The sequence below is a fragment of the Bos grunniens genome, chromosome 2 (assembly GCF_055505025.1).
Source record: "Bos grunniens cultivar Pamir isolate PY7600 chromosome 2, Bosgru_T2T1.0, whole genome shotgun sequence".
Classification (NCBI taxonomy): domain Eukaryota; kingdom Metazoa; phylum Chordata; class Mammalia; order Artiodactyla; family Bovidae; genus Bos; species Bos grunniens.
Window position 1 is genome coordinate 83,536,750 of NC_141166.1, and position 14,015 is coordinate 83,550,764.

A 14,015-nucleotide genomic window follows, 5' to 3' on the forward strand; every position below is an offset into this window, starting at 1 on the left:
AAAATGTCTCACACATAAGGGAATGCTGGTCCTAATATTGGGGCTATGTGATTGAGAATTGAAAGGTAGCTCAAGAATGTACCTAATCAACCTTCTATTTTTATGGAAGACAAAAGTTAGACTGAAACCCTCTGTATATATTAGAGTTCAACCAGAGAAGCAGAACCACTATTAATGAGAAGGATGCACTTCCTTGGTGGCTCATCAGTAAAGAATCCACCTGCGGATGCAGGTTCTATCCCTGAGTCTGGAAGATCCCTTGGAGAAAGAAATGGCAACCTGCTCCAGTATTCTTGCCTGGAAAGTCCTATGGATTGCGGAACCTGGAGGGCTATAGTCCATGGTATCACAAAAGAGTCAGACATGATTTAGCGACTAGACAAAAACAACAGGTACAGATGGGTGGACAAACAGTTCCAGAGAGAGACACACAGAGAAAAAGAGAGGGGAGGGAAGAAGAGAAGGGAAGGGAGAAGAAGAGAGAGGAGAGGGATTGACAGATAACAAGGAACCAAACTGATCTACATGCTTGTGGGGTTGGCTGAGTCTGCAGGCCATAGGGCAAGTAATCAGAAAGGGAAGACCGCAACCAGGCTGGAACCTCATAGGCAGAGGCTGAAGCTAATTATCCATAGACAGTAAGAAAAGAGAGATGAAGCCAAAGCTGGAATTTCCTGAGCAGAAGTGATTTGGAGTTTCTGACCCCAGGGAAGACTTCAGCCCTCTTTTAAAGAGCTCAGCTGATTAGATTTTAAGAAATGTATTTAAATAACCTCTTTAATTTATTGAATTGATGTTAGGACAATTAAGAAACAATTACAATTTATTTAATTGTATTTATTATAATGGTAGCTAGTAAGTTAGATACAATTTGATACATCTAAGGAATAGACTGAAATTATAATAAGAAAAAATAAAGGTCTAAACTTGAATAAACAGAACGAATTACATTGGTGATTGAGGACATACAAAAACATAACTTAAAGTGAATTTTTATTAATATGGCAGACATATTATGGCAAACATAGAAAGAGTAAGTAAATAAATAACTCTTTGTATATTCATGTAAATTTTGAAAGCTGTGCTTAGTCTTGCCAGACAAGTTATTTATATTTCTAAATGTATGTAGCAGAAAATTCTGTGACAATTTCTAGTCAAGACAACTTCTGTTACAGTGGAAATGATGTAACCAAGGCTAGTTCGGCATCTTGTTGATGATCAAGACATCTCAAGAAGTTTGTTTTGGAGGCTAGTTACACTTCTGGAGATTTTTATTATAGACTACACCCTCATTATGTTTCTTAGCTTTTTCCTTTTATCAAATGTAATATGATTTCAAAATCCTATTGATTTTCTTTAGATTTCCACATCAATTTAAAGCCTTTTACTATATAAGTTTTCATTATCTTTTAAGAAAATCCTTTTCATGTTGTGTAAAGCAGTAATGACATTTCACAGTTAGTATTATAACAAATTTTACTTTTTTAAACTTTTTAAAGCCTATTTTAAAACAAAAACTAGTTGCTTAGGTTAATGAATGTTTTTTAAGCTTTAAAATGTTGCAGTTTTTCTCCCATCATTCTCTCAAAATGGCTCTACTGTCCCTCCCATTGCTATTTTCTTTCCCTCCTTCTTATTTCTCTCCCCCTTAAACTCCTCCTATTTTTGTTCTTTTGTAGCTGGCTTTCCATTAACATTTAAAAATACCCTTTAATGAGCATTAACGAAAACATCCGATAGGAACAAAGGAGGGGGCAAAGGAAGCTAGAGAGGGAGGAGAAGAAGGAAGAGATGAACAGCAGGCATTGCTATCAGTCTTCAACTAATTTCTGCAGCTGACTCTCATTTCCAGAGCTGGACCAAAGTTCTACAGTATTGCATAGGTGACCAAATCAGAGAAAATGAAGGATCTTAGTAACAAAAAGTCTGCAATCCTTGCAACATGGATTACTGCCATAATATTTACCTTTAAATGGAAATGGCAACCCACTCCATTATTCCTGCCTGGAAAATCCCATGGAAGGAGGAACCTGGTTAGGCTACAGTCCATGGGATCGCAAAGAGTCAGACATGACTGAGTGACTTCACTCACTCACTCATGCGCGATTGAAAGTACTGGGAATCTAGTCACTGTTGGTCTGTTTTTAAATTAGTTTTTTTTTTTTTTTAATTGAAGGATAATTGCTTTACAATATTGTGCTGATTTCTGCCATATATCATCATGAGTCAACCATAGACATACATATGTCCCTTCCTTCTTAAAACTCTGTCCCACATCCCACCATATCCCACCCCTCCAGATTGTCACAGAGCACCAGTTTGAACTTCCAGAGTCATACTGGAAACTCTCACTGGCTATCCATTTTACATATGGTAATGTATATATTTCCATGCTACTTTCTCCATCATCTCACGCTCTCCTTCCCCCCACCCACCCATGTCCACAGTCTGTTCTCTGCATCTCCATTGCTGCCCTGAAAATAGGCTCATCAGTACCATCTTTCTAGATTCCATATATATGTATTAATACATGACATTTGTTCTTCTATTTCTGACTTACTTCATTCTGTATAATACGCTCTAGTTGAGCCACCTCATTAGGACTGCCTCACATCTGTTCTTGTGTGTGTGTGTGTGTGTGTGTGTGTGTGTGTGTGGATCTCTTACCTTGGTGGTTCAGCTGGTAAAGAGACCACCTAACAATGAAGGAGATGCAAAAAGGTTCTAGGTTCATCCATCCCATTAGAACTGACTCACATATGTTCCTTTTTATGGCTAATTATTGTACAACCACTTCATGGTAAATAGATGGGGAAACAGTGGAAACAATGGCTGACTTTATTTTCCTGGGCTCCAAAATCACTGCAGATGGTGATTGTAGCCAGGAAATTAAAAGATACTTACTCCTTGGAAGGAAAGTTATGACCAACCTAGATAGCATATTAAAAAGCAGAGACGTTACGTTGTCAACAAAGGTCCGTCTAGTCATGGCTATGGTTTTTCCAGTGGTCATGTATGGATGTGAGAGTTGGGCTATAAAGAAAGCTGAGTGCCAAAGAATTGATGCTTTTGAACTGTGGTGTTGGAGAAGACTCTTGAGAGTCCCTTGGACTGCAAGGAGATCTAACCAACCCACCCTAAAGGAGATCAGTCCTGGGTGTTCATTGGTAGGACTGATTCTGAAACTGAAACTCCAATACTTTGGCCACCTGATGCGAAGAGCTGACTCATTTGAAAAGACTTTGATGCTGGGAAAGATTGAGGGCAGGAGGAGAAGGGGATGACAGAGGATGAGATGGTTGGATGGCGTCACCGACTCAATGGACATGAGTTTGGGTGGGCTCTGGGAGTTGGCGATGGACAGAGAGGCCTGGCGTACTGCGGTTCATGGGGTCGCAAAGAGTCGGACATGACTGAGAAACTGAATTGACTGATATATGTGCAGCTTCTTTATTCATTCATCTGTCAATGAATATCTGGGTTACTTTCATGTCTATTGTAAATAGTGCTGCAATGAACATTGGGGAACATGTTTCTTTTTTCAGTTATGGTTTTCTCAGGTTACATGCCCAGTAATGGGATTGTTGGGTCATATGGTAGCTTTACTCCTAGTTTTTTAAGGAATCTCCATACTGTTTTCCATAGTGGTTGTATCAATTTACATTCCTATCAGCATTACAAGAGGGTTCCAATTTCTCCATACCCTCTCTAGTATTTATTGTCTGTAGATTTTTTGATGGTTAGCCATTCTGACCTTTGTGAGGTGATATCTCATGGTAGTTTTGGTTTGCATTTCTCTAATAATGAGCAATATTGATCATCTTTTGATGTGTTTATTAGCCTTCTGTATACCTTCTTTGGAGAAATGTCTGTTTCGGTCTTCTGCCCACTTTTTGATTGGGTTGCTTATTTTTCTGATATTGAGTTGTATGAGCTGATTATATATTTTGGAGATTAATCCTTTGTCAGTTGTTTCATTTGCTATTATTTTTCTCCCATTCTGAGGGTTGTCTTTTCACCTTGATTATAGTTTCCTTTTGGTCTTTATTGATAGTACTGCATTTTTACAGTACAACTTACAGAGTATCCTTATTTATGCTTTTATTTAACAGAAAGCTAATACTTTATATTTTCCAGTTTAACAATCTAAATGCTGATATATTACATATAAAAAAAGCAAAAATGTTTGAAAATATAATTACCTTTAGATATTAATCAACAGAAAAAGTATAAATATGTTTTCTTTTCATTACTTTTTGACATCTCCCCACATAAAAACTAACAGAAGTCCACCTTTTGTTATAGTAGCAACAATGATATTTTCAGTTAGCTTCACTATCTCCATTTGTGCTTAGGTATGGCTTAGGCATTTTCTGCAACCCCAGCTTACATCAGCTAGCTCTCTAGTTCCTCCCTTGGAAGGCAGAAAAATCCCTCAATTGCCCTTGATAATCTCTGTCACTCTTTAGAATTCTATTTAACAGAAAACCTATGTGTGTCAGTCAGCAAATCAGTTCGTTGAACAGTGAGGACCTAACATAAAAACTGAATTCTTCATTTAGTTTGTTTTGTCCCACTGAATGGGGGACAGAGGGAGGGTTGGGGTTTCAGCAGATTTCCCCAGGATGTTAAAGTTACCACAGAATAAAACTTTTATTTTGATCAGGTACTGTGGTGGCTCAGATGATAAAGAATCTGCCTTGGTTTGATGCCTGGGTTGGGAAAATCCCCTGGAGAAGGGTATGGCAACCCACTCTTTAGTTATCTTGCCTTGAGGATTGCATGGACAGAGGAGCCTTGTGGATACAGTCCATGGGGTCGCAAAGAGTCAGACATGACTGAGCAACTTTCACTATTGTATTTCCAGTCTGTCATGGTTTCCTACATCCATATAGGAGGATACTGTATTGGGGCCAAACAATACAGGGAGGTTTGGAAACAGTTGGCTTTTATGGGCACAATCTTATTCTTTCCATATCCATTTTTTTAAAATTGTGAAAATGAAGCCAATTTTTTTTTTCAAAACAATGCAGCTTCTCAAGACTCTTGGAAAAGACAGCTTGGGTTGAATCTTTTTTTGTTGTTTTTTTCAGCTTCTGAGAAAAAAAAGTCAGTTGTATAAATCGAGTATATATATTTGTCCAAACATTCATTGTGTTTGAGTATTAGTGGAAAAGAGTATTTCACGTGATAGGTTTTGTCTCCTGGTTTAGTTCAAGTTCCTGATTCTTACACTCATAAATCAAGCATATTCAGGCACAAAACAGGTAATTGAGGGGAGCCATTTGCTCGGTAATACCATCCTCTCTTTTGTGCACACATTTGCAAATGTAAATGATTTGCATCTGTGCAGACACCCTTGAGGGGCTTGTCTATCCTCACATCATTTTTAGACATCCAAGAAGTTTCTTTGTAAAACTCTCATTCTGTGATGCCAGATGGTTGATACAACCCTACAACACCATATTTTGAGCAAGGAGGACCAGTTTAGCAGGTAGATGAAACAACACCCGTTAAAATTATTGTCACATCTCCCGGTTCAATAATGGCAAAATGTACGTCTCATCACATGTTCATTCCAACCACAAAAATGAGTAAAATTGATATGGTTTTCCTTTTACACTAAGAATTGGGCACAGCTGCTCCCTTACAAACATTAAAAGGAAAAATAAAAGATAATAGCATCTTTAATTTCTCATGTTTCTCAGCATCTCTTAGAAAAACAGCTTCATGATACATGGCTCAGTGGCCTGAAAATACCTACTCTTGCTACACTTTTAAGCAATGTTTTCTTTCCCTTTATAACTTGAGCAACGGAAGATTTCTAGCAAACCTGACTTGGAGATCTAAGGAAGAGAATATGAATACTTGAAATGATGCCTTATCATGCTATGCAATTATTCCAAGGCACGTTTTGCAGTGTTTTTGTTTGATCACTACCCTACACCATTCATTTACCTTGTTTGAAAAAGAAAAGGTTAAAGTAATAGCTATATGCATGGCAAATAGTAAGTAAAGATGAATGTTTCAAATATCTGTCATACTGTCACTTATTTATTTTTTTATGCAAAATTGAAATGCACTGATCAGATAAGTAATTGCAATTGGTTTTGGACTATATAAAATTCACAGAATTATATATATATATATATATGTATATTAAATTAATGCATTAAATAACAAAATAAGCATTTTTTACTAGATTACAAACCTTTGAATAAATCCAGGTGTCCAAAAGTGTTGTTTCCCTTCATTAGAAGGATTGTTTAGGAGCTTTCTTGAGATCACCTTCAAATCACAACACAGACATAATATATAATTCAGTTTATTATATTTTTCCATTTAGGCTTACAGATCTTAGAGGCACAAATATTTTAAAAGAAGAACAAGATTTTCATGGAAAAATATGAATTATACAGTAGTTTTATTGAGTCTTTATTGCTAATGCACATTGGGTTCAGAACCATAATGACGATATTGGGCACTTAAGTCATTAGGCTGTCATATTACAGCAAAATTATTTGTACTATATAATCATTGTTTCCTTTTTATATTACACAGATCTAAGCTTAGTTCATTTATCTTTGCCATTACAATACTATTTTGTTGTTGTAAATACCTATTTTTTTAAGGATCATTTGAGTATGTTCATTGTAGTTCAAGTTCATGTTTATTAGACCTTTGCATCCTTAAAGCTGGGAAACATGATTGAGGGAAGTTTTCAATCTGCCTCATGGTGTCTTGTTAGATTATGTATTGCTGCACAGTGTCAATTGCTATATAGTTTGTATTTTAAGTACTTGTATACACATTAAAAATTTTAAGAGGAATGGGATCCAGTTTCCTTTTTTAACCAGCATTTCCATCATACTCATATTTAAGACACACTCTTATTCTTAAAATTAAAGTGAAGTTCTGTTTATATACACCTTTTTTGGGGGGGGCGGGGGACTTTCAAGATGCACACATTTAAATACTTTCTAGTGATTATTTGCAATAAGAAGAAAATCATTTTGAGGGGGAGGGGGAATAAAGCTGAACCTGAAAGCTTCAGCTGAAAATCTTTTGCAAATATTCGGTGAATATGGCTTTGGTTTTGAGAACTAGATTGAGGGTTTCATAAACCTTTTAGAAATAATATTGATTACTATTATTCAACTAGTCAAACTGTTTTCTCAGAATTTGCATTGCTTAAAATCAGTGCCATGATGGATTGTTTGTCTTATTACTAAATCCTGGGCATTATGGAACAATATGGTTCATCTGGCCCATAGATGCTGTGTATTCCCTTGTAAGTGTGTTAGAGAGAATGTGTATGTGTCTGTGTGTGTGTGTGTGTGTGTGTGTGTGTGTGTGTGAAAGAGAGTAATGTGAAAGTTGAAAGATGTATACACTTCTGAGTTTGAATAATTTTTGGCTGAGATTATGTGAATTGATTCCCATACAGGGAAATGACATAAAAGTAAAATCAGTAGTCTATTCAAATCATAGTACAGTCACATCAGCTAAATATTGGGAAATTAAGAGCAAAACCAAAACTTATTTATTGTATGACCAAAACCAATTTATTCTATAGTTAAGCACACGCTGTGTGTATGTCTCTAACTTTTCTCACCAGAACAAAACCTTGATTTGTGTAATGCATTATAAACCAGACAATGCCCACCCAGTCTTTCCTACATTAAATAGATCATCTGAAACTGGCCCTTTGTGACAATTTAAAATTTTTACCTTGCCATGAATTTTCAAAAATAAAATAAATTTAGTAGGAGAGAGAATCAAATAAGCACTTGAACTATTATAAGGGAGTACAGCTTATTTACTTAAAGCACCCAGCACCCCTGAGAACCTGCAGTTAACCCCTTCACTCCTCCCAGATATGTTTAAAGGTTTGGGTATAAAAATTCAGTTATGGTGGAGAGATGATTAGCACGTGTGAAATTTTGACAGAGCAGCACTTGAAAGTGTGTGTTAGTTGATCAGTTGTGTCCAACTTTTTGCGACCCCATGAACTGTAGCCCACCAGACTCCTCTGTCTATGGAAATCTCCAGGCAAGAATACTGAAGTCTGTAGCCATTTCTTTTTCCAGGGGATCTTCCTGACCCAGGGATCAAACCTGCACTCCTGCATTGCAGGCAGATTCTTTACCATCTGAGCCACCAGGGAAGCCCATACAAAAATTCAGAAGCTTAATTATTACAGATAATATAATAGAATGTGTCTTGCTTTACCTTCTCTACCAACCTAAAATGCAATAAAATCACCTTACTTTTTTCCTAAGTGTTGTCCCTTTTAATGAATCACCCTGGCTCCCCCTGCAATTTCTTACTCAGACACTTAACAGAAACCTAGATGGAAAAAGAACTGAAAAGACAAATCAATTCAGAAATAATCTCTGGTTTTGGTGACTCTGATTCTGGAAACATGACTCTGTGGCTTTCTCTTCTGACACATTGTTGCCCATTACTGTGGTAACATCTCTGAGCCAGCTCACAGTACCAACTGCCAGCAAAGTTCAGCTGTGGTTCCAGGGGATTGTATTTGTATTGACGTATGCCCACCTTCCCTGGTGGCTCAGAGGTAAAGCCTCTGCCTGCAATGCGGGAGACCTAGATTTGATCCCTGGGTCAGGAAGATCCCCTGGAGAAGGAAATGGCAACCCACTCCAGTATTCTTGCTGGGAAATTCTGTGGGCTACAATTCATGGGATCGCAAAGAGCTGGACAAGACTGAGTGACTTCACTTTGGCTTTCACTTATGCCCACCTTCAGACATGACACCTAGAGGCTTGCTTTAGAACTGTACTGTCCTGTATGGATGCCACCAGCCACAAGTGTTTATTGGACATTTAAAGTGGGGCTAGTCTGAATTGAGATGTCCTGGCTGTAGGTACGGCATGCATACCAGATTTCAAAAACTTAGTACAAATATCTCACAAATAATGTTTATTTTAATTATATGGAGAAATAACAATACTTTGGGTGGATTAGGTTAAATAAAATATACATATTATTAAAATTAATATCTGGTTTTTCTTTTTTAATGTGACATTGTTCAGTCACTCAGTCGTGTCTGACTCCTTGTGACCCCACTGTAGCATGCCAGGCTTCCTGGTCCTTCACCATCTCCCAGAGCTTGCTCAAACTTATGTCCGTTGAGTCACTGATGCCATCCAACCATCTCATCCTCTATCAGCCCCTTCTCCTCCTGCCTTCAATCTTTCCCAGCATCAGGGTCTTTTCCAGTGAGTCAGCTCTTCACATCAGGTGGGCAAATTAAGGAGTTTCAGCTTCAGCGTCAGTCCTTCCAATGAATATTCAGGACTGATTTCCTTGAAGTTTGACTGGTTTGATCTCCATGCAGTCCAAGGTGCTCACAAGAGTCTTGTCCAACACCAAAGTTCAAAAGCATCAATTCTTCAGTACTCAGCCTTTATGGTCCAGCTCTCACATACGTACGTGACTACTAGAAAAACCGTAGCTTTGACTAGACGGCCTTTTGTTGTCAAGTAATGTTTCTGCTTTTTAATATGCTGTCTAGGTTGATCGTGGCTTTGCTTCCAAAGAGCAAGCATCTTTCAATTTCATGGCTGCAGTCACCATCTGCAGTGATTTTGAAGCCCAAGAAAATAAAGTCTGTCACTGTTTCCATTATTTCCCCATCTATTTGCCATGAAGTGATGGGACCCGATACCATGATCTTCGTTTTTTGAATGTTGAGTTTTAAACCAGCTTTTTCACTCTCCTCTTACACCTTCATCAAGAGACTATTTCCTCTTTGCTTTCTTCCATAAGGGTGGTGTCATCTGCATATCTGAGGTTATTGATATTTCTCCTGGAAATTGTGTTTCCAGCTTGTGCTTCATCCAGTTCGCCATTTTCCTGATGTACTCTGCATGTAAGTTCAATAAGCAGGTGACAATATACAGCCTTGACATACTTTTTTCCCAATTTGGAACCAGTCTGTTGTTCCATGTCCAGTTCTAACTATTGCTTCCTGACCTGCATATAGATTTCTCAAGCAGGTCAGATGGTCTGGTATTCCCATCTCTTTCAGAATTTTCCATAGATTGTTAGGATCCACACAGTCAAAGGCTTTGGCATAGTCAATGAAGCAGAAGTAGATGTTTTTCTGGAATTCTCTTGCTTTTTCTATGATCCAACCCATATTGGCAATTTGATCTCTGGATCCTCTGCCTTTTCTAAATCCAGCTTGAATTTTTGGAAATTCTCTGTTCATGTACTCTTGAAGCCTAGTTTGGAGAATTTTGAGCATTACTTTGCTAGCATGTGAAATGAGTGCAATTGTGTGGGACTACTTACATATGTGGACAGTACTGGATTAGGTGGTCTGAGGTCACAGATCAGAATCAGTCTCCTGAAGAAACAGCCTCTTTGTATGTACATGTTTGTCTGCTTAATTGATTCAGAGAATGGAGTTGATACCATCTTCACCATCCTTGTCATCCTTATTATCATTAGCCATGCAACTTACAGTTTTTTTCCTTATCTCTCATTCACCTTCCTCCCCATAAACACCACCTAGGATCATTTTAATATATTCTTGAATGTGTCTTTATATTTAATTTTTTAATATGAATCCTATTTTCTTACTTAAACAAGATAATAAGGATAGCAAGATAATTTTCACTCATATTTGTGAATAGGTAAATAATAAAAGAATACCACAAACCACAACTCTTTCTAGATGTTCAGGGTTTGAAGAGAAAGGCCTGAGGGTCAAGATGTGTTTTTTTTCTCAGACCTGTTGTGGATGTAAACTCAGACTGTTATTCAGTGGTAATAACCCATCATAATTCCCTTTCCTCATGAAACATTAAGTGAAGATTTGCTTTCTTAGAACCTAGGGATTTATTCATAAGTTGCAAAATGTTGAATAAAATTAGAGCTTTGATTTTTCTAGAAAAAGATTCAGAGTATTCTTCTATTCATTCAACAATTTATACTAAGCACTTACCATTTGGGACTTCCCTGGTGGCTCAGACGGTAAAAGCATCTGCCTACAATGCTGGAGACTGGGGTTCGATCCCTGGGTTGGGAAGATCCCCTGCAGAAGTAAATGGCAGCCCACTCCAGTATTCTTGCCTGGAAAATCCCACGGACGGAGGAGCCTGGCAGGCTACAGCCCATGGGGTCGCAAAGAGTCAGACACGACTGAGCAATTTCACTTCACTTCACTTCACTTCTACCATTCGCTCAGGTAGTGGAATTAGTCTCTAAAAAAAATCAATAAAATGAAATATTGGCAAAAATCTTGCTCTTGGGGAGTTAACATTCTATTGGGGGGAAATAGATATTTAAAAAGGAAAGAAAATATGTATTAGTGAGATAGTGAAGTTTACAAACTTAAACAAATAAACCAAGGAAGGGAGGTAGCACCTAAGTAGGGAAGGCTTGCAAATTTAAACAGAGAGAGAAAACCTATATAAAGGTGATATTTAAGGAAAGACCTAAAAGAGGTGGGGAAAGTAGCTATGCAAATATCCCCAAAAAACTTCTGTGTCAGAGGAAGCAGCATGTGCAAGGGCCCTGAGGTGGGATGTGCTCAGGAGAGAACAAGAAGGCCAGTGTAGCTAAAGTAAAATTAGTGACTGACAAATAGCTCCATATGGTCATGTGGTAGCTTACCAGAGAGATACTCATTCTGAAGAGTTTTCTTTTACTGTACTGTTCAGAGCTGATCTTGCTTAAAAGTTGTGAATATGACACTATGAAGTACAACATCAGAGCAGAGAGTCTCCTGCCAACTAACCCATTCCCTCATTCCCCACCACACAAACAATTCAGATCCTCAGATCTTCAGATTCTCTGCTGAGCTACATTCTATCTGCTATTAATCAAGTGTCAAGGATCTTTAAAAATTTTTTAATGTGTAAATTATTAAAGTACCTATTTGTGTACCCTAAGGCTACATGGGATGTATTTCTGATACATTCTGGTAAGAAATTCCATTATATAAAACAGTGTTACTGCCATATTTATCAAAGCAGAATTTCTACCATTTCTATTTGGGTAGAAAGAAGATTTCAATCTTAAATTAGGTGTAAATAAAATATGCTTTTTATTTTAAAAATTACAATTATTATTATTAGCAGAAGTTGTAGTAACTCCTACATTCATCTGGGGTGATTTATACCACCAGGACACCTAAGCCATCAAAGCTACAATTAATATACATACACACAGTTGGAGAATTTAGTGTGCTTTTTAAAAGTGTGAGAATGTATACTCAGTCTCAACAAGCAATTTCCAGGACTCTTCCTATGGTATATTGGCATATCTCCTTGCTGACAGCTAATATTAATATAAGCTTAATTTTTAAATAATTACTCCAAATTTCTTAAATGATCTATATCTACTTTCTGTTTAGACACATCAGATGCATTGTGATTTTTACTTGTTAGCGCCCAAAGTCCAAGGATTCTCTCTATTTAATTCACTTTATAGAGTGTAGTGCAAGCTGTAATTTATGATGATAATGGTGAGAATGATGAAGATGAAGGAGAAAGTGAGGCAGAGGATAAAGATAGTAATTTGTGTACATGCAAAGCACTGTGATTATTTTACAGCATAGCATTTAATCCTTACAACATTGCAACCAAGTGTTTGTATCTCTATTAAATATACTAGATAAGGAAATAGAGATTCAGGGAAACCAAGTCATACATTTCCTAAGTGGTGGGTCTGGGACTCAAGATCAGATGTCATAACATGAATGCCTATGTTCTTGCCACTGTATGTTTTGCACAGACAGTATTCAATTGCTAAACATTTTTAAAACTGAGCCCTGACTGTGTGTCTGCCTTGATGAGTGTATAGGGAGCACCCTTCAGTTCCAAAGTATCATGTGAAGATCTGCCTCAGCCCATCCTCATCTGTGACTTCAGCATGTATTCCAACAGCAGTTTATTTCATGTGGCCACAAAACTGGAAAAAAAAAAAAAAGTATTTTTGCCAAACTATTATGTGATCCAGAGCACATAATTCTCATTGACCATTCCCTCACAATGGAGCAATTAAGTTCAATTTTCCTTTGCAAGGCCCCACCCTTGATTCACAACTCTGTCCACCTCTGCTTTTTTCAGCCATTACATAAGCCAACACCTGTTTGTGTTGTCAGGAGTGTTTTCAGACTGAAGTCCACTGGTGTTTTTTTCTTTTGTGCCATAGAGTGAAAAATAACTAAACTCACTTTCCAGTGATTAACTTAAGGAAGTATTTCTTGTTGGAAATTTCTTAACTGAACTGCTTGACATAAATGCGGAGGGAGTCAGATCCTGCTAGAATATTTCTCTTTTACTCTTGGTTCTGCTTTGACAGTTTGAAGGATTAAGGGATAACAATAACAGTAGTTATTGTTATTATCAAGTCTTACTGTGTCTTTCTCACCATTCACTGTGTCCCTGTTGGAACAGATGCTGATGACTACATCTGTTGTGTTATTAAAACTAGATTTTTAAGTCAAAATGAGGATGTGTGTGCATCACCTCATTTTGAGTTTCCTTAATGTTTCCAACCATATTTTAGAAATAAATCCCCAATGCTTTTTTGCTAAGTGCATTTTCCTTTCAATTTTAAACCTATGTGTATTTTAAAGGTCATTTAATCCACATACTTCTAGTTTCTCTGGTCTTAAATCATCACTGTGTTATTTTTTATGTAAGAGGTACTTAATGTCTCAAGAAGCTTTCAGAGACCTTTAAAACCCAAAGACATTTTTTTTCCCTAAGACCAGAAGTTCTGCTTGTCGAAAGTAAACAAGCTTGTAGAAAATCAGGATCTCAGCCTGTTTCATAGTCCAAAAGTTCGACTTTCAGAGGGGCTGGAACTTGGCGAAATGCATGTTCCCATCCTTTGCTCTATCCTGTCTTTTTCCTCCTAGCTTAGGCCACAACACATGGAGACAGATCCTGCAGAAGACTCTCCTCAGTGACATCTGTCTGGAGGAGTGTCCTGGCAGTGGGCAACAGGATCTTCTCCCCCACCCCCACCCC

The 14,015-nt window shown here is 37.5% G+C and overlaps 1 protein-coding gene across 3 annotated transcripts in view; it reads left to right on the forward strand.

The window, feature by feature from the left end:
* ARHGAP15 (Rho GTPase activating protein 15) overlaps positions 1–14,015 on the forward strand; it is a 700,275-nt gene that overhangs the window by 379,262 nt on the left and 306,998 nt on the right. The window lies entirely within an intron of this gene.